This window comes from Centropristis striata, chromosome 7 (genome assembly GCF_030273125.1).
Source record: "Centropristis striata isolate RG_2023a ecotype Rhode Island chromosome 7, C.striata_1.0, whole genome shotgun sequence".
Taxonomy (NCBI): Eukaryota; Metazoa; Chordata; class Actinopteri; order Perciformes; family Serranidae; genus Centropristis; species Centropristis striata.
In genome coordinates this window covers 30,976,002-30,995,123 of record NC_081523.1, presented here as the reverse complement: position 1 = coordinate 30,995,123, position 19,122 = coordinate 30,976,002, and the positions used below count along the sequence as shown (strand labels likewise).

At 39.7% G+C, this 19,122-nt stretch overlaps 1 non-coding gene across 1 annotated transcript; it reads left to right on the top strand.

Annotated features, from left to right (window-relative positions):
* Positions 1-13,532: 13,532 nt before the first annotated feature.
* On the top strand, positions 13,533-13,605 carry trnav-cac (transfer RNA valine (anticodon CAC)). The gene has a single exon. It is a non-coding gene; the product is annotated as a tRNA-Val (tRNA).
* Positions 13,606-19,122: the final 5,517 nt, after the last annotated feature.

Here is a 19,122-nt window from a genome sequence, read left to right as displayed (position 1 = left end):
TGTTTACAAAAACACAAAATGACAAATTTTATTCTGGTGACAGGGTTGCAAAAAAACCCATATAATTACAGGCCTCTTTTGTAATTGTTTCCATTTTCTGATCAGGTTACCTTAGTTTGTTTTATTTTCTTTGAGGCCTATCACTTTCATTTTGTAATTTTTTTATACCATATTGAGAACATCTCAGTGAATATTATGTCTATTAAATGCAAGACGACAATGAAGTGGACTGAAAAGAGATAGAAATAATAGATATGTAGATACATCAAAATAGAAGAAGTAATAGAAAGCGATCAGGTCACATTTGGCCTACACAGGCTTCTTTTTGATGCTAATCATGCATCAGAGAGAACAGGGTAAGTTGAGCCAGCTTGTGTTTCTAGGCAACCAAATGCAAAGATATTGGGAGGGTTTTAAGAGAATCACTCAGTTACTTGAATCTGTGAAAGAGAAATTGCATTGGACTCACTGCATGTTACTGCTGAAGTGTGTTTGCAAAGAAATCACACATTGCATCAAACAGCAAAAGTCAATGAATGACTCACACCTGGAAAATACAGAAGCAACCTTTGGTTGATTGGGGCCTGGTCCCACACAATTTTCAACCCTACCTATCTCTTCTAAGTATACACTGATGACATCATCAAACATGTGGACCTGTAACACTGCAGCACTCCTGGAAGCAGCGATTTAAGAGTACTGGAACACCTCTGCAAGAAATCAGGACAAACCTGGATGTGGATTGGCAGATTTTTTTTCCTCTGGGAGAGAACATGACTGCACACTGGGAACTCAGAAGAACTGTTTTTGAATCAGAGGCAGCCAATTCTAAGCAGTGTTTGTGCCTGGTTTGCACCAGTGATGCAGTTAGCTCAGTTAATGGAAAATATTAAATTATATATATATATATATATATATATATATATATATAATCAAATACTAATGTACTGTATGAATTGACGAAGGAGCATCCTGTGCATTTCTCAGATGTATTTTGTCTTTATTAAAATCCTGTGAAGCAAGTATCAGAGCTGCTTTTAAGTATTCGTAAGCAATAGATTTAGACATTTTAACATCACCAATAAATAAGTGGCAAAACCAGTTTAGGATCCTCACGTTTGGTTCAGTAGTTTCTTGCTGTTGAGCGCCAGCTGTGTTTTTTATTGTTTGTATTTGAAATATTGCACATTTTATATTTTATTGTTTTTTTCTGTTGTCTTCATTATATATTTTTCACATTTCCTGCTTATCACCTTATTTTTATATTTATTACACATCATGGGACTGTGTGAAACGTTATTTCAATGTGTTTCTTGTACATCTGGAAAATTGACAATAAAGTTGACGTTGACTTGATCTTCACATATGAAAACCACTTTTATGATTAGCATAAATGCAGTTGCCAGAAGTAAAAAGCAAAAGTTAGGCTATAAACAAATTACACCACAGTGACATGACTTCAACGTCACCACCACTAAACTGACGAAGACAGTAAGAAACATAACAACCTCTGTAGTCTTATTTGACCACTTGTTAGTAACCACCTTTTTAAGACAAGTAAAAGACTCAAAATTCAAGAGTGGGGTATTTACTAGCATGATTTATGTTTTAGAACAAAACATGAAAATTTCTTTAGCGTCCGTCAACCACCAAGCTAATTTCTGGCACCTCACCAAAAACCCATTCAGAAGAGATGAGGGAACTGGAAGTGCTAATATGCTAACTCATTTCCAGGTCTTAGGACTCATTCCTCCAATACTCTACACCAGGGATGGGCAACTTAAATGCTAGAGGGGGCCACAATTTTTCATTGACACTACCACAGGGCCACATATAGGACAGTGTACTTAACTAGATATGATGAAACTGCAATTTAAAATATGTTTACAGTGCAGTAACCTAACATATTTCATGTTGAAATGCATGTATAACAGTATAAATAGGAATACAAAAGGTTTGAAGCAAATAAAAAACTGTGACTGTGGCCGTATGCGGCCCCCGGGCCTCCAGTTGCCCATCCCTGCTCTATTCCAAGTCAGTTAAGACGAGTCAAAGCAAGTCAAACCTCAAGTCTTTTAAATCTGAGTCAACTGAATTGAAAAAAAGTAATACTTGTTTCAAAGTAGTCTGATGTAGTGTTTAGGAGTAACTCCAAATACAGCATCAGGCTTTATCTAGAGGTCACTTGTATCTGAGAGTATTGAAGAGAAGACTATGACCAGACCATGTGTGATGTGAACGGCTTGCCAGACATTGACTACACCTGTTACAGTCCACGTTGATCCTGACCTAGATTTTAAACAGCATACTGACACTCTTTAACCCACTGATTTGCTACCAGGTCAATGGGAGTTTCAGATGTCTGAGCCAGATAATGGAAAGCATGCAAGAGAAGAGACTGCATCTCTGTGGTTGAGAGAGAGAAGCCAGAGAGGAACACAGAGAAGTGTGTGTTTTGGGAAGGCCGTGTGGACTTGGTGGTAACTTCTCCTGCCCCGCACACACCTCTCATTCCTTTGAAGAGCAGTCAGGATTTTTGGAACTCTTCGTTCACTCCGCCTCTGCTCAGCTCTTATTGATGTATTAATCGCACTACCGATCAACTAACAGATACTGACCTTTTCATCGTCCCTGAGCACCCCCCCCCCCCCCCCCCCCCCCTCCCACACACACACAGACCTCCACCCCCACCCCCCAAACCAGTTGAATCGATCATTTAATGGAACATCAAGGCCACACAGATTATTTGTCAGCATTTTGTCATGCATGCTCCCATATCCAGATAGGTCAATACATTGACCTTCCCTAAGAAGTGTGTAAACAACAGACAGGACTGAATGCCATTATTAACCTCTGTCATTACGTTTAAGAGCTATTAGACTGTAGGCTAATGAGGACAGACTGGCTGTGAGGGTCGCTGCTCCATTACTGTGCTGTCACTGTGGTTTGGTGAATATGGAAAACAGTCAGTCATGAGCAACACGTAACACCGGGGGAAGGTTTGTTTGTTTGTTTTGCTCATGAGATCAGAACATAAAACAACATAAAAACATTTGTTCAGGTCCCTTTTCAGATCTCTCCATCTTTTACAGCTATTTCTTTTTTGGATTGTACCACTAATCTCCGTAAAAAGGACCATTGTTTTTCCTTATTGTGTATATTTCCACTTTGCAACATTGTTTCTTTACCATCTGAGAACTCTTTAGACCGGTGGAAAGACAAAAAAAGGTTGTTGATGTAATTATAATACATCATCCAAAGGAGTCAGATGTAGACTTTCTTATTTATGCATTTTCCTCTGGAATTGAATACCTTTGTCTTCAAACAGTGTTTTCTGTTTTCCTTTGATTAGTGTCAAATGACATAATTCTTCCTTAAAGAGACATTAATAGATGACAAGCAACAATAATACATATCCGTGAATTTGGATTCCCCCCAGTTATGTTTCAGTTGATCGTGTATAACAACATTTACATATGGTTTATATTACCCACTAAACATGACATAAACAATATAAAGTAAATCCTTCTCATAGAGGTAACCCAAGTCCATAGTGTCCTAAAAAAACAAAGTGGAAACGGGCCAGCTGGAGCTTACTGTAGGGCACAATGGCTGCTGTGAGGGCTTGGAGGTTGCAGTATTGTTCCCTGATTACTGCAGGCATGAAACTCAACTGGATGCACAAGAAAAAAGAGAGGTGGGGGGCTGGAAACAAAACAACAATGTGGCTACATTCTAGTCCAGGCATGCCACACTGGCTGGCCAGTGTGAGAGAGCATTGGCTTTCTCAATGGATGTCAGTCACTGCTCCACTAATGGTGGATGACATGGAACATAATGCACCAACTAGATCCCAGGCCGGCAGGAGTAATGGCTCATAAATTCAGCAGCCCTGGAGCATGGATCTGTCAAAACCCAGCAGTGCATTGTGGGTTAATGTTTTTCATACACCTCCCCTCATCCAGCAGTCACTGCAGTGTGCCAATCAGCTTGTGTGTGTGTGTGTGTGTGTGTGTGTGTGTGTGTGTGTGTGTGTGTGTGCCCCCTCCCCCCCCCTCTCTCTCTCTCACTGTTGCTGCCACTCTCCATGCAGCCAGCCATACTAAAAACCATTTTCTTTTTAATTAATCACGCCAATACTATAGAGCAGCTTTGGTCAGAGTCCAGTCGTGTAGCTTAAGCTCCAATCAATGACACAGGGTCAGGAGCTCAGGGAGTGTCAATATTTTCCACAGTACAAAAAATAAAAGTCCTAGGGGCTGCGGCTGCCCCAAATAAAGTGCCCCGAGGACGCAGGCGGCCCAAAAAGCCCCTGACTGCAGCCTGCGTCTCTGCCATGCTACTCTGCTCTTTTGTTCCTGCTTCTTGGGTTATTGAGGAGGAGAGGGGCTGTGACCCACAGAGCTGGGTCAGGTCTGTCTGTGGCATGCCATTCAGCATTCAGTACATTTCAGTGGACACAAAGAACATTACAGAAATCACTCTAAAGAAGAGTTATTCACTGTCATTTGACGATTTGGGAGAAAATAACATTTAAAAGAAAATAGATGTTTAACTCTCAAACATTTATAATACAACCATTTGTTAACATAATAAAATGCAGCCTTAACCTCCTAGATCTTATCTTCCCCCATTGGAAAGCAGCCTAAATCATTAAATAATGTTGAATGTTCCATGAAAAAACAGTGTTGTAACTCACACAATTATATTTTAGTTTTAATCAAGAGTCAAGTATATATACAGTATTCCAAGAAAATAGGAACTCCTGTCCAACACAATTTCAACCAATACAACAGCTCTTCACAAAACATACCTCATTAACATATTTGGTCATATATTGACACTTTGTCACACAGTGCTAGATTGTAACTATCAAAGTATTGTTTCTTAATTATTGTATTGAAGAAAAATTTTGAGGCACTTGTCTATCTGTAGTGACTACTATCCATTAAAGAAGCCGTTAAGAGGCTAAGTGACGCTTTCCAACAAATACATCCAGAGAATCCATGAAATGCGTCTTAAAACTGTTTTATTATGCAAATGAAAAATGAACTGACAAGCAGTTTTTATATTAGAAAAATTCAAACAAACGTAACAGAAAAACTTGAGGCAAAACTTGATCAAAAGAGACATTAAAAAGAGAAGGTTACCAGAAAATTTCAGAGCCCCACTCACCCCCTTTGTTCTACCTCCCGCCATACAACTGAACAGAAGTAAGGTGAAACCACACCACTGTCCCATCACCAGAAGTGACATAAACCAAAGAGAACTGTGCAGCCTAACAAAATAAACAACATAGACAAAATACACATTTTGGCTCCTACACTATCAACAGTACCTAAAGTCGTTTAACAAATTAAAAGATATATTAACTCAAGCTCTACTTCTCTGACCAGCATCTCACCTTCAGCTGAGTGGATGGAGCTTGCTCTGTTGTCATGAATGTAGCTGAAGTATTTTAAGCCATTAGAATGATCTTCACCTTAACCAGCTACAAGTGCAGCTTGCACATTAACTCAATAATTCTTAAATTAGTATTATTATATCAATAATAATTCTTATTTTTTTAACAAACTGCACATGATGACTGGAGTACGGTTAGTGTTAGGCAAGTACAAACTTGAGGTTTGAGAAAAGTCATGGTGATGGTTAAAAAGGCATGCAGGTCTGTGTTGGGATCAGATCAAGGTGATTCATGCTGTCAGTGTGGGAATATGTTTTGGGTATTTTCTCTTACTTTAAAACTTCTTAAGAGGAGCCTAGGGGAAACTATGGTTCAGAAAGTTAAAGGAACAGCCACACAGAGATTTGCAATAAAATACTGTTCCACATCAGTCACTTCTACTTAAAGTAAAAAAGTTACTAAACACTTTTTCGCCTTTACGCCTTTTTCCCATTGGACTTGATATTTCTTGTACTGAGCATAAATTGCCATTTTAGAATGTGTTTGGTCATTGGCATAAGCTGCTATTGCTATTCAAGTCTTATTCCCTCTATTCGCCTGCTGTCAGTCCAATTCCCAAAATGCCTGCAATCATTGATACTTAGCGCTTCAAGGACCTACACATGCAAATAACTCAAATGGCTCGTGGGCCATCCCAAGTGTGAAACGCTTTGCCATTATCTAAAGCTAATGGGGCAGATGTGGGCAGTGAAAATGATACAGTGGCTCTGGGAATGCAGTTCAATTCCTGGGTGTCAATTATGGAACTATGTAGCCACAAGCTGAAAAAAGGAATCCAGTCATTTCTGTTGTAACTGATGACTTGTGATGACTTATATTTGCCTTACTGGATTCACTTGCTATAGCAACAGCTGTGTCAACAGAGTAAATTACATATCTACATAAAGTTTACATCATTACTGGTAGAATTTGACAAGCAGGGTTTTTTTTGTGGCTTGTCAGAAATATTATTTGCATCTTGGCAAGCAAAATGTAATCCCCCAAAAAACACTATTTTATTATTATTATTATTATTATTATTATTATTATTATTATTATTATTATTATTATTATTATAATCCCAGCTAAGCCTGAAGGGGATCATGTGCTTGGGTGTGGATTACAACTGAACTAAGAACAAAAATGAGCCAACAGTGTTGGGCAAGTTACTCTCAAAATGTAATACATAGCATGTTACTAGTGTGGGAATCCAGGCAATTTGTGCCCACGCCTAGTCACGTGACCCGCAGCTAAGCAGGAAGTGATAAAAAGTTTACTGGTTGCTTCAGTCAGTCCTCTCAATGAGCGCACCTCGTTGGGTGGTCTCTCCCTTTCGCACCAGGCGATAGCCAGGCGATAGCCAGATGCAAGTGTCCCGTCCTTCACAGAGGGAACTAAAGTTTACAACTGATGTCACATCACCACCATCAAACTGCTGTGGCTGTAGAGGACCGGAAATACTGCATTGGAACTCTCCCTCCTCCTGCATTACTGTGCTACAGGTGTTTGTGTATTTATGCAACAAAGGGGACCAGGTCAGTCACTGTTTCCTACTGTCATTTTACCCTTTTTTTTTGTTTTATCAATTTAGTTTGGTTGATGCCTTACTGTGTTTCACTTTAACATACCAGTGTTAGGGGCCTGCTGGGGGTAATCCCACTGATGGTAATTGTAATACAGGTTGCTCTCCTCCCTCTGTACATTCACAGCTTGAACCTGTACAAGGCCGAGTCTGCGTCGTCACACTGCCTCCTTGTGGTGAGACTGTACTGGGTGTACACTCTGTAGTGGTGTGTATGTATAATGCCGACACTGCATGACATTTTGTAGTGACAATTGCTAAACATTTTTGTAGTTTATCAAGTGCACTACTAGTACATTGATATTAGTATATTTACTGCAAAAAGTTTACTTGGGAAATTTACTTCACTTTTACTTCCATATACTTAATAAAATAAACTTGAAGAACTTGTTCTGGAATGCGCTTCAAGAGTAGCATCATAGTCTGGTAGCTCTGTAATCTTGCTCAATTTTCTGAATTTTTATGTATTTTTATTGTGTTTTTTGTCCTATTTTTGATGGGTACTTCTGAGAAGAGTTTATTCAAGAGAAGGGCTTTTTCATTGAAACAGAGCAAGTCTGGAGGACACCATCATCCTATTCCAGCTGAGTTGAAGAGGTGTTTTCATGGTTGCCATGCTGGTGCAAGAGATAAGGCTTACAAATGGAGATATAAGCCTTTTCTGTCATCAGTCATCATGGAAAACGTAAATTCTCTGCCCAACAAGACTGATAAACCGGAGATATTGGTGAAGACTCAGAAAGTATACAGTGAGTGTAGTCTCTTGTGTTTTATGGAAACATGGTTGAATGAAAACATCTCAGACTCCAATGTGGATCTACCTGGCTTCACTCTCATACAATCGACAGAGATGCTAAAGCTAGTGGCAAGAAAAAAGGTGGGGGCTTGGCTTTATTTGTGAACCAGAGATGGTGTAGTCCTGTATATGTTACTGTCAAGGAGAAGATGGGCTGTCTACACATTTAATTATTGGCAGTTAGTATGAGACCATATTATGTACCAAGGGAGTTCAGTCATATCATAACAATACTTGTGTACATCCCACCCGAGGCAACTGCTGAAGTTCCATGTGAAGTTTGTTAGTTGTCCCACCAGAGAAAATAAAACCCTTGATCTGCTGTATGCTAATGTCAAAGGAGCTTACACAGCTACTGCCTTACCACCACTTGACAGGTCAGATCACAACTTAGTTCTTCGGGAGACTTGTTACAAACCCTGTGTGTGGAAGAAGCCTGCAACTAAACTCACAGTCAGGAAATGGACATATTACATAGCATGTCATTTGGCTGACGCTTTTGTCCAAAGCGACTTAGTACATTCAATCTGGTGGTACTAGCCTTAGACCACAGGAACCAAGTTAGTACCTACAGAGGCTACTGAGGCTCTAAAGGACTGCTTTGAATGTAGAGACTGGAATGTGTTGCTGGAAACAGAGGAGAACAGTATGGACATTGACAGACAGGTTGACTGCTTTACTGATAACACCAACTTCTGTAGAGACACAGTCAAACCCACTAGGACTGTACGCTGTTTCCACAATAACAAAGCTTTTAGAGATGGTGACAAAGCACGGCTCAAACTAGTACAATATAAATTGAAAAAGAGACTAAAGATGGCAAAGGTGGAATACAAGAAGAAACTGGAGAGAAATCTACAGAACAGCAACGTGAAATGTGGAGAGGAATCAACACCATCTCTGGTTACAACAACAAGAAAAGACAGCCAGTGGCGGGTGATGTAGAAAGAGCTGATGGCCTCAACCAGTTCTTCAATAGATTCAATACAGCGGCCTCACCCAATTCCAATGTTGCTTCTCCTCCTCCTACTCTTCAACATGTATACATCTCCAAAGCACCCTGGTCTGTCACAGAGATGGGGGTGAGGTTGGTACTGGGAAGACGTTGCTCTGGGAAGGCTGCTGGCCCAGATGGTGTGTGTCCAGGGCTGCTCAAAGACTGTGCTGCTCAACTGTGTCCACCTCTCCACAAGAACTTCAACCTCAGTCTACAGTTGGGGAAAATTTCCTGCGTTGTGCCGGTACCAAAAATAAAATGTTGAGCTGAACTTAATGACTACAGACCAGTAGCCCTGACTTCCCACATCATGAAGACCTTGGAGCAGCTGATTCTACGCCTACTAAGAGCTGAAGTCAAAGACAAACTCGACCCCCTGCAGTTTGCATACAAACAATACATGGGAGTGAACAATGCTGTCCTCTACATGCTTCACCGTGCCCTTGCTCATCTGGAGGAAACTGGTGCTTATGTGAGAATCATGTTCTTTGATTTTTCAAGTGCATACAACACCATCCAACCCAACATATTCAAAAACAAGCTCACAGAGATGGGAGTGGATCTTTCCTTCATCTCCTGGATCACAGATTACCTGACAGGAAGACCACAGTATGTCAGGTTGGGGAACTGTGTTTCTGGGACATTAATGAGCAGCACAGGGGCTCCACAAGGGACTGTTCTGGCTCCATTCCTGTTCACACTGTACACAGCAGACTTCAAATACAACTCTGAGTCCTGCCACATCCAGAAGTACTCAGACAACACTGCTATTGTGGCATGTATCAGCAATGGACAGGAGTCTGAACATAGGGATCTGATAAAAGCCTTCAGTGACTGGAGTCACAAGAACTATCTCCTACTGAACACCTCAAAGACTAAGGAAATTATCATAGATTTCCGCAGGTTCAAGCCCCCTCTTCAGCCAGTGAATACCTGTGGGGTGGAGGTGGTGCCAAGTTATAAGTATCTAGGTGTATACCTGGATAATAAGTTGGACTGGTCCCTAAACACAGACGCTCTCTACAAAAAGGGGCAGAGCCGTCTCTTTTTCTTAAGGAAGCTCAGATCTCTTGACATCTGTAGTAAGATGCTACAGATGTTTTATCAGTCTGTGGCGGTAGTGTGTTGTTTTATGCTGCAGTCTGCTGGGGAGGCAGCATCAGACACAGAGATGCAAGGCGGTTGGACAGACTGGTCTAAAGAGCTGCTTCTGTGGTTGGAGCCAGGTTGGACACACTGGAGGAGGTGGTGGAGAGATGACCTGTCAAGATGTTCGAGGCCATCCTGAAATACCCGGATCATCTGCTACACAAAACCTTTATGGACCAAAAAAACAGCAGTGGACGGCTCCTCTCTCTCCGTTACAGGATGTAGAGATTCAAAAGTTCCTTCCCTCTTGCAGCCATCAGGCTGTCTCATTCTTCCAGAGCTAACAGACTCCGGCCAGCGGCTCTTCTGTGTGGAGTTTGCATGTTCTCCCTGTGTCAGCGTGACTTCTCACTAGGTACTCTGGCTTCCTCCCACAGTCCAAAAACATGCACTTAGGTTTAATTGGTGACTCTAAATTGCCCATAGGTGTGAATGAGAGCGTGATTGTCTGTCTCTATCAGTACGTGTACATGACACTTGAAAAAAACAAATTATTGCCTTGATCTGACTATAACTGGACAACTGAAGTGCATGTAAACGTGTTAGTCCGACTTGCTGAGTTCTCCAACTCTGATAAGGACACCCAGATAATGAGATCGGAACAGGATTTTCGCCGGCATATATGACAAGACAACGCATGTGCGCATGCTCCACCCCTGTGCTGGGGTATGACCCCAGAACAAAAACATCCAAGAAAGCCGCACATATTAGCCGCTCGCATATTAGCCACTCGCATTAGCCGGTCGGCGGTCAGTAGCGACAGCACAAAGTGTCAAACTGAGATCAACCAGAAAGGGGGCCATATTAACCCGCTGAAACGACGCATATCCCAGTGTTGAAGAGCTCCCGTCAGTTATTCGATTTTCTCAGTTGCATGTAAACTTGGACAAGGACAGAAGTCCTATCAGACGGCAATATCGATTTCTAAGCATAGCTTGATTAAACTGTGCATGTAAATGCACTGTATGTGTCAGCCCTGTGGTATACTGGAGAGCTGTCCAGGGTGTACCCCGCCTCTCGCCCAATGTCAGCTGGGATCGGCTCCAGCCCCCCGTGATCCGAGTGCGAATAAGTGGTTAAGGATAATGAATGAATAAATGTATTATTCGTTTTTCTATCTTATTCTGATGTTTCTTGTTTCTTGTTTTAAAATGACATTCTAATGCTTTCTTTGCCTATGTAAAGCATGTTGAATTGCCTCTGTGTTTAAAATGTGCTAAATAAAGAAAGCTGCCTTGACTTGCCTTTGGAAGAGTATAAAGACTGGTGAGCTCAGACAGTTGGTCATCTTGTTCCTCGTGACCTCTTCGCCTTGGACGAGCATTGATCAGTGTGTTTGGGTCCTCTTGGTCCACAGTGGCCAGTGGTACCCCTGTTTCAGAAGAAAACCGAGCTAAAATCAATCTGGGTCAGCTGCTCAGACTGTAGCCAGTCAATAGCTCAACAGAAAATAAAAATAAAAAAACAGGTGTCCTTGTTTAGCTACTGCCAACATGTTGAGTGATATACAGCTGATAGAAAGACTAAAAGTGGAAATATGTGTGAAAGACTATTTTGGGGGAAGGGATTTTTATAGTGCTGTAAAATTATGGCAGTATAAAAATGTTACAGTCACATATAGTCTTTTTGGTGCAGACTCCAGTCTGACAATTTTATTTGTTTTATGGTGGTGAAAGAGCTGATTTAAAAGTCCAATAGTGCTCAATTAAGCCAATGATGATAACATGAAAAAATAAGGAAAATTCCAAATCAGTATGCACAAAAATAAATAAATGAAAATGTGGGACAATGCATTGCACAGACGGAACTGTCCTGGAAGGACAAGTTGGCTGTTAACAAGCTAATTTTAGCTATATGTTAGCAAGTTAAGGCAAATAAGCTTTCTGAATTATGCACATTCTACTACAACACGTGTTATATCTTAAAATGCTTTAACTTACCTTACAGTAATGTAGTCAAAACTGGCTTCGGATATATGATTTAGTGACAAAATACACTGCATATGTTAGCATCTTGGAATCACGTCATGTTTCAGACATGTTTCTGTTGTTTGCTAACAGACGGAATTGTCAAGGAGGCACCTTCATTCAATTCAAAGTCAATATAGAGCAGGGATGGGCAACTTAAATGCTGGAGGGGATCACAATTTTTCATCGACACTACCACAGGGCCACATATAGGACCCTGCACTTAATCAGATATGATGAAATTCAAATTTGAAATATGTTTACAGTACAGTAATTAACATATTTCATGCTCAAATGCATGTATAAAAGTATAAATAGAAATACAAAAGGTTTGAAGAAAATCAAAAATAACTTACTGTGATTTCTTTTCTTTTTTTTCAGTGCAAGAACAGCAGACCATCATTAATTGCAAGAAGTAATGTAGTGCATTTTTACACTGCATTTTTAAGATTTCATGCTCAAATGCATGTAGTTGTACTGAGGGCCTGCCCTACATTAACAGGGCGGTGAGCCCTGGGTCTCCGTGTGCGTCTTGCTGGCTTCTATAATTTTAGTTGTAGTGTAGTTACAACTGCACTTATACAAATTGGAAAGCAATGGATAAATATTGACTAATATTGAATTTTGTCTGCTTGGATAGCACACAGGCAAATAGATGCAGATATCTTAGTGAATAAATGAATGTTGTCAAATATTATGGCAATGGTGCTAAATAGGCTTAATAATCTAAATCACCTACATTTGAAGTATAACAAGTGCAGCCAATTTGATGGAGCTGAATAAATAGTAGCCTTATCTATATTTTACAGGTGCTATGCTTAAGTTTCTCACAAGCAGCACAGACTCCAGCCAGTCAGCCAGTGGAGGGACAGAGCCAGCTTCATATAGGACAGGCACAGATGAGCCAGCTTCATCATCCAGTGCAGGCACAGATGAGCCATATACACCTTCAACCGGCTCAGTTGAGTCAGATGCAGCCTCCTTAGGCAGTACAAGCAGCACAGGTACAGTACAGCCACCATTGTCAAGTACAGACATGGGGAGAACAGGCAGCCTCAGCCACTATTCACACAACCACACGTGCACAGCAGGCATCATCATTTTGGGTTTCAGTTAGGAGGGCCCCTTATCAGCCTAGGGCCCCATGGAGGTCTGAACCAGCTCTGATATCAAACATGTATGGATGACAACCACTGCAGCATTTAATCTCACTTTCAAAAACATCAAGCTTCACTGCTCTCAATGTTTATGAATGAAACATAAAAAAGCTCAACTTTGCAGCATTATTTCGACAAGATATCCTGATGCTGCACATGGTGCCTATAGATCCCTTACATCTTCTTCTTCACTATGTGACCTGGTGCTCTCTACGAATGCACCTGTTACACTTGCAGGTGGGAGAGACCTCTTTTTTAGGCCTGTGCACTGCAACACACAGAGAGTACCAGGTCACATAGTGCAGCACCTGCTGGTCACACACACACACACACGCACACACACACACACACACACACACACACACACACATACATACATGGTACACATGGTGCACACCATACAGGGCCACCTCTACCAGATTGTCATGCACGGCTAAATCCGTTTCTGTAGTGTAGCGGTTATCACATTCGCCTCACACGCGAAAGGTCCCCGGTTCGACCCCGGGCGGAAACTCATTACTTTGGGCAGTGCATGACCTAAAGGTTAGGAATCAGGCTTATAACCAGAGGGTCGCCAGTTCGAATCCCAGGATTCAGTCAAGGAATGAAGTGACCTAACCCCCCAGGCAGCTCCCCGGGTGCACCGAAATGAAGCTACCCACTGCTTCTTGCATGGTGTGTTCACTTGTGTGTAAAAAAGGATGGGTTAAAGGCAGAGTTTGAATTTACCTATTGTGGGATTAATAAAGTAATTAATTAACCTAACCTAAATTGCAGGTGTCTCCCGTCCATGTGCGATGTTACTGACACAGGTAAACTCAGATCTGAAATATATTCCCTGTCATAGCAACAAGCTGCTGTTGCATATAAGAGACGCCCCATGTCCGTTACCGAAGTATTTTCCTCTGGACTAAGGAAACGAGAGCAGCCTAACGTTACATGCACTGACATTAGATAACACACATTAATATGGCCCCTGGGGATGTTGAGGGCGATTTAAGCTAGGAATCGAAAGGACTAGGAACTGTAGGACTTGGGACTTGACTTGAGACTTGTCGGTCTTCTCTTCTCTACTCGGGACTTGAGGGCAAAGACTTGAGACTTTATTGTGACTTGCAAAACAATGACTTGGTCCAACCTCTGGAACTGAAGCCTGGTTCAAAGTGGAGCCATAGTTGACAGGTTATTATAAGCTGCTTTGGGTTTCTTATTTTGAAAAGTTGCTTGTAAGTATTTGCAGTTGCGAGTTGCATTTTTTTGGGCTTGTTCCAAAAGTGCAGTCGCTGTTTTGGGCTTGTTCTGCTCCCAAACCCAGGAGAGACCCGAAGCAATTATCGTGACCAACAAGACCAACTCAGTACTAAAATGTGTATCATTCATTCATTTGATTTGTTTAACTGCAATGTGATTGATACAGGCTAGCGGGCTAGCGTTAGCTTACAACAAAGTCCAACGTTAACATCTCAAGTTCAGTGTTACTAACAATGTAATCGACGTCCATAGAAATTAAGGTGAGCAGCACAGAGGTGTTGTACATGTTTTGTTTGGATGGCAATGTAGGCTTACAAAGCCAGGAGCAACACTTGTAAAGAGCCCATGTAGTCTGCCGTTGTTGTTATTTACTTGCCGACTGCGGAGGGCGGAGACATATATAGACATATACAGTGACGTAATGACGTGACTCTCTATCCTGTGGAAAGTTATGTTATTCAGTACACCAGTGATACTGGAATTTGTTTACTGCGATATGAAGTTTTTGCTGACAAGCAAAATAAAGAGATCATTTTTGCAGAGAAAAAGTTAAACATGTACCGAAACCGTACTAAAAAACATGGCCCAAAAACCGAGGTATGGGCCGTACCATTGCACTCCTACTAGTGAGCTGTTTAAATCACACAAATGAACTTATTAAGCACATGTTAATTGATTACTCAAGGCTCACGGTCCATGAGCTTCCCCTCACTCACCATGGTTGAGGCCAGTGGCTGTCTGTCAGCAGATCGGAGGTAAGTGGACAGCAGCTGCCTGAACGCCTTCACCAGGCTGGCTGACAGCAGAAATGTAATGAAGTTTACTAATTTCCTGAATAATTTTCATGGGAAGAAATCAACAATGTTTGTATATATTGATTGATTGATTTGAATTCCCCGCCCACTGTAGTGAGTGAGGAGAATCTGTGTGTAGTGAAGCAGGAATACTAACAGAATGGGAGCGTTGATCAATAAACGAAGATGTGATTAATAAGTTCAAAACACATATATACATATATATATATATAATTATATATACAGCAGGATATCTGTGTGATATAACAGCTGTCTAAGTCAGAAAACACTATAAAACAGCACAACAAAAACTTGAAGTGTAAAAACATGCGTGGGGGATCCATGCGACGTGAGTGGTACTAGAATTTTGTCTTTTCCTTATCATAGGCTAAATAATACCATAAATTGGCGAAAACCTCTACACTTACACCCCAAAAGAAAAGTACTGGCACTTTTTTATTTCCACTTCAACTTGTGCTCCTGCATGCCATGGAAGAGTGTGATTAACCCTTTAACTATATTGCTGTTTTCTACTGCTTTTAAACACTCTATGCTTTATTCCCTAAAAGGCTGCTGTGATCTCAGTGATGAGAAGCTTACTACCCTTTTTGACTCCACTTGCACTGATATCTTGGACTCTGTTGCTCCATTTAGGACTTAACACACTAAACCAGTTTCAGAGCTGTGGTTAAATGAAACTGAACTACCTGCCCCCTCAAATGCACATGTGGACGAGCTGAGAGAAAATGGGAAAAGGACAAGCTCCAAGTCTCCTTTTGAATTTCACAGGACTGCTTATAAGTACCTGAGAGCTGTTGAAACTGATTTGTCTCCAATAACAGCCTCGGGTTCTTTTCAATGCTTTTAACTGTCTCGCATATCAAACTCATTTTAGTTCAGGAGCAACATAAAGGGCCAATCTGTAAAAAGGTGTAAGTACATTCTGAAAATGTTTTCAATTAATGAACAACCTGAGATGTCTTAAGACAAGTGCAATTACTTCATTGTGTTTTTATGATTTGTTGTAACTGTTGCTTCAGCTTTCCCTCAATTATTTTTTTTTAGATTAAATCAAGGTTAAATAGAGCATACTGAAGTTGTCCATCCGTTAGTGGTGTAAAATAAATATTGAAGTTTTTTAACATTACTTTACCTATGTAAAGACATGATCCAGATATTATTGCATGTATTTGCTTCTAACCTAGTGCTTTTGTTCTGATTTGTTTGTTTGTTTTTGTTTATAACTACAATATCTGAATGATGTTATGGAAGCCCTAAACAGTCATGGCCCAAAACACTTTAGTTTCCTCTGTTATCTCAAGAAAACAGCCTTTTGTTATGGCAAGATAACAAGATAAGTAACTCACTGTCATGGGAAAATGAACTTTGCTATCTCGAGATAGCAACATAAATAAGTAGTTATGATGAGAGAAAGCATGTATACTGTAGAAGTGAAAAGATTTCAGAAAAGTCCAATAATTCCATGGCAAGAAATTCTACATTTCTTTTCATGTCTGAATTAATTTCAGTATGTATGTAGAACTGAAATATGTAAGTCATTGTAGGAATTATAGAGTGACGCAATTGTTTTTATCGCACCTCAAGTATTTAGAAATGTAGCCGAGTTATTTCAAGGTAAACATGTGGGCCTTTTACTTTTGAACATCTTTAAATTGATACAATGAAAATAAAAAATTTAGTCATATTTCCATATTTTTCTGTATACTGTTGTTAATACACTATTTGAAAACCGGACCCGTTAACTTCACAGAGACCATCACTGTCAGCTGACCTGGGCTGTTTGTATGCATTTGACCCAAAACATGATGAGTTATAACAGGAAGTAAACTTTTGTTTTCTTGTGATAATTAGTTAATTACATGTATCTCATTATACTGGGATAACAAAAGACTGTTTTGTCATGATAACAGCAGAAATGTTTGGGCTATGACAATTTAGAGCTTCCATAACTGTGATGACATGATTAAGATATTATAATAATAAGCAAAAACTAACCAACGAACAAAAACAAAAAGCTCTAGGTCAGCAGCATATATCTGCAATAATATCTGAATCATGTTTTCACAGTGTTAAAATGATGTTTTAAAAAACATGAATATTAGAGATAATAACTTGTGATCTTGAGATAATGGCAGACATAAATTGTTGGAACTATAGACTGTATAAAGAATGGACAACAGCACTCCACTTCCTCCCACTGTACAACAGTGAAGCCAAAATATCCCTGATACGCTGTCTGATCATCACACTGGTGATGTCATTTGGAACCAGCGTCTGTGCAGTTGTGACAAAGACTGGAGTAAAGTTAGCTGATTTGTTGTAGGATAAAACTCCGAGTTCATACTGGCCTAATTGGTGTTTAACGTGGTTAATCTTGTGATCAAAAGGGGGGAAATTATCTACAGCTTTAAATATTTTTAAATTGATTATATTTATTTTCAAAATGGAGACTTACAAATGCTTAGATTCCAAAAAATATTTTGATTATGATAAAGCGTTTGTTTAACCAAAAAAACCCTCATGTAGGGGTCATTGTAAAAAAATAATAAAACAAATAATAGTAATTGTGTAATACCTTATATTGTGATTCTTCCTAAAACAGTTATCATACCCTGAAAATCTCATACCGTTGCAGCCCTGCACCTTGCTGTTATATCCTGTTATCTTCCTCCTATAACTACATCTCCCTGCACTCTGCAGAGACACAGAGCCCCATAATAAGCCTCAGACCAGACTTGTATCTGTTAGTCAGAAAAGAACTGATTGTAGACACATATATAACGGTCTATATATTGATATATAATATATCAGTGTTAATCTGAGCCTGGAATGAACTCTGTGAGTTGTAATTCTATTGATGCTAGAAGCCAAACTTACCACACACAGCTACAAGAATAGATCAGTCATGAATGGTTATTCTGATTCAGAATGGGATATGTGTTGACAAACACTGCCTCCAGCTGGTCATTTCCTGTACAGCATGCTGTCATTCAACTGAACCATTTTATGGTTCAGTGATACTAATGTTCACCCAAATGACAAACATGAAAAACATGTTTTCTCACTGACCTTTGGTGACCTTTTCATCTTAAGCATGGACACAATACTGAAGGAGGCTTTGGTGCTAGAGATAGGGCCCTTTACACATCTGCTCCTAGGGGCCTAATGTCTTAAAAACCATCCATGCCTCTGCATGCAGGTAGAATATTTAAATATTTTAAGCAATGATTTATGAATTTTGTTGTTGACATGAAGTTTTAAAATCTGATTCAGAATATTTTAGGATTGGGTTTTCCTTAAATACGAAGTCCTTGTACTATCATTTAAAAATGTTTGCAGCATTTTTGAGGAACTTGCAATTTAAGTGTTCCCATTCTATACCATATCCAGTTCTATACCATAGCATTATATTTATATATATATATATATATATGTATGTATTTATTTATTTAATTTTTATTTTTTTCACCCATGGAATTCCAACTGCCAACCTTCCGGTTACAAGGCCACAGACTGCCCAATATACTGGTTACAATAGTAAAAAGCTTCCTACGAATTGATGCATCAGTATTAATAACAATGTAAGTATCAGCAATACTTTATTTATATATATATATATATATATATATATATATATATATATATATATATATATATATATATATATATATATATAAGAGCCTGTCTCCTTCCTGAGCGGTATGATGGCTGGACATATATATATATATATATATATATACACACACACAGGGGTACCATCATTGTCGTTGTTTAATATTTAATAATCACTCCCTGTCTGTATATATATATATATATATATATATATATATATATATATATATATATATATATATCACTTGTTATTCAATTTGATGACTGATGCTTATGTTATTAAGTTGCTTTTGAGTTTTGTTTTCACCGACTGGATGATTATGCTTTCAGTATGAAAAGTTACTCTTGTAGTT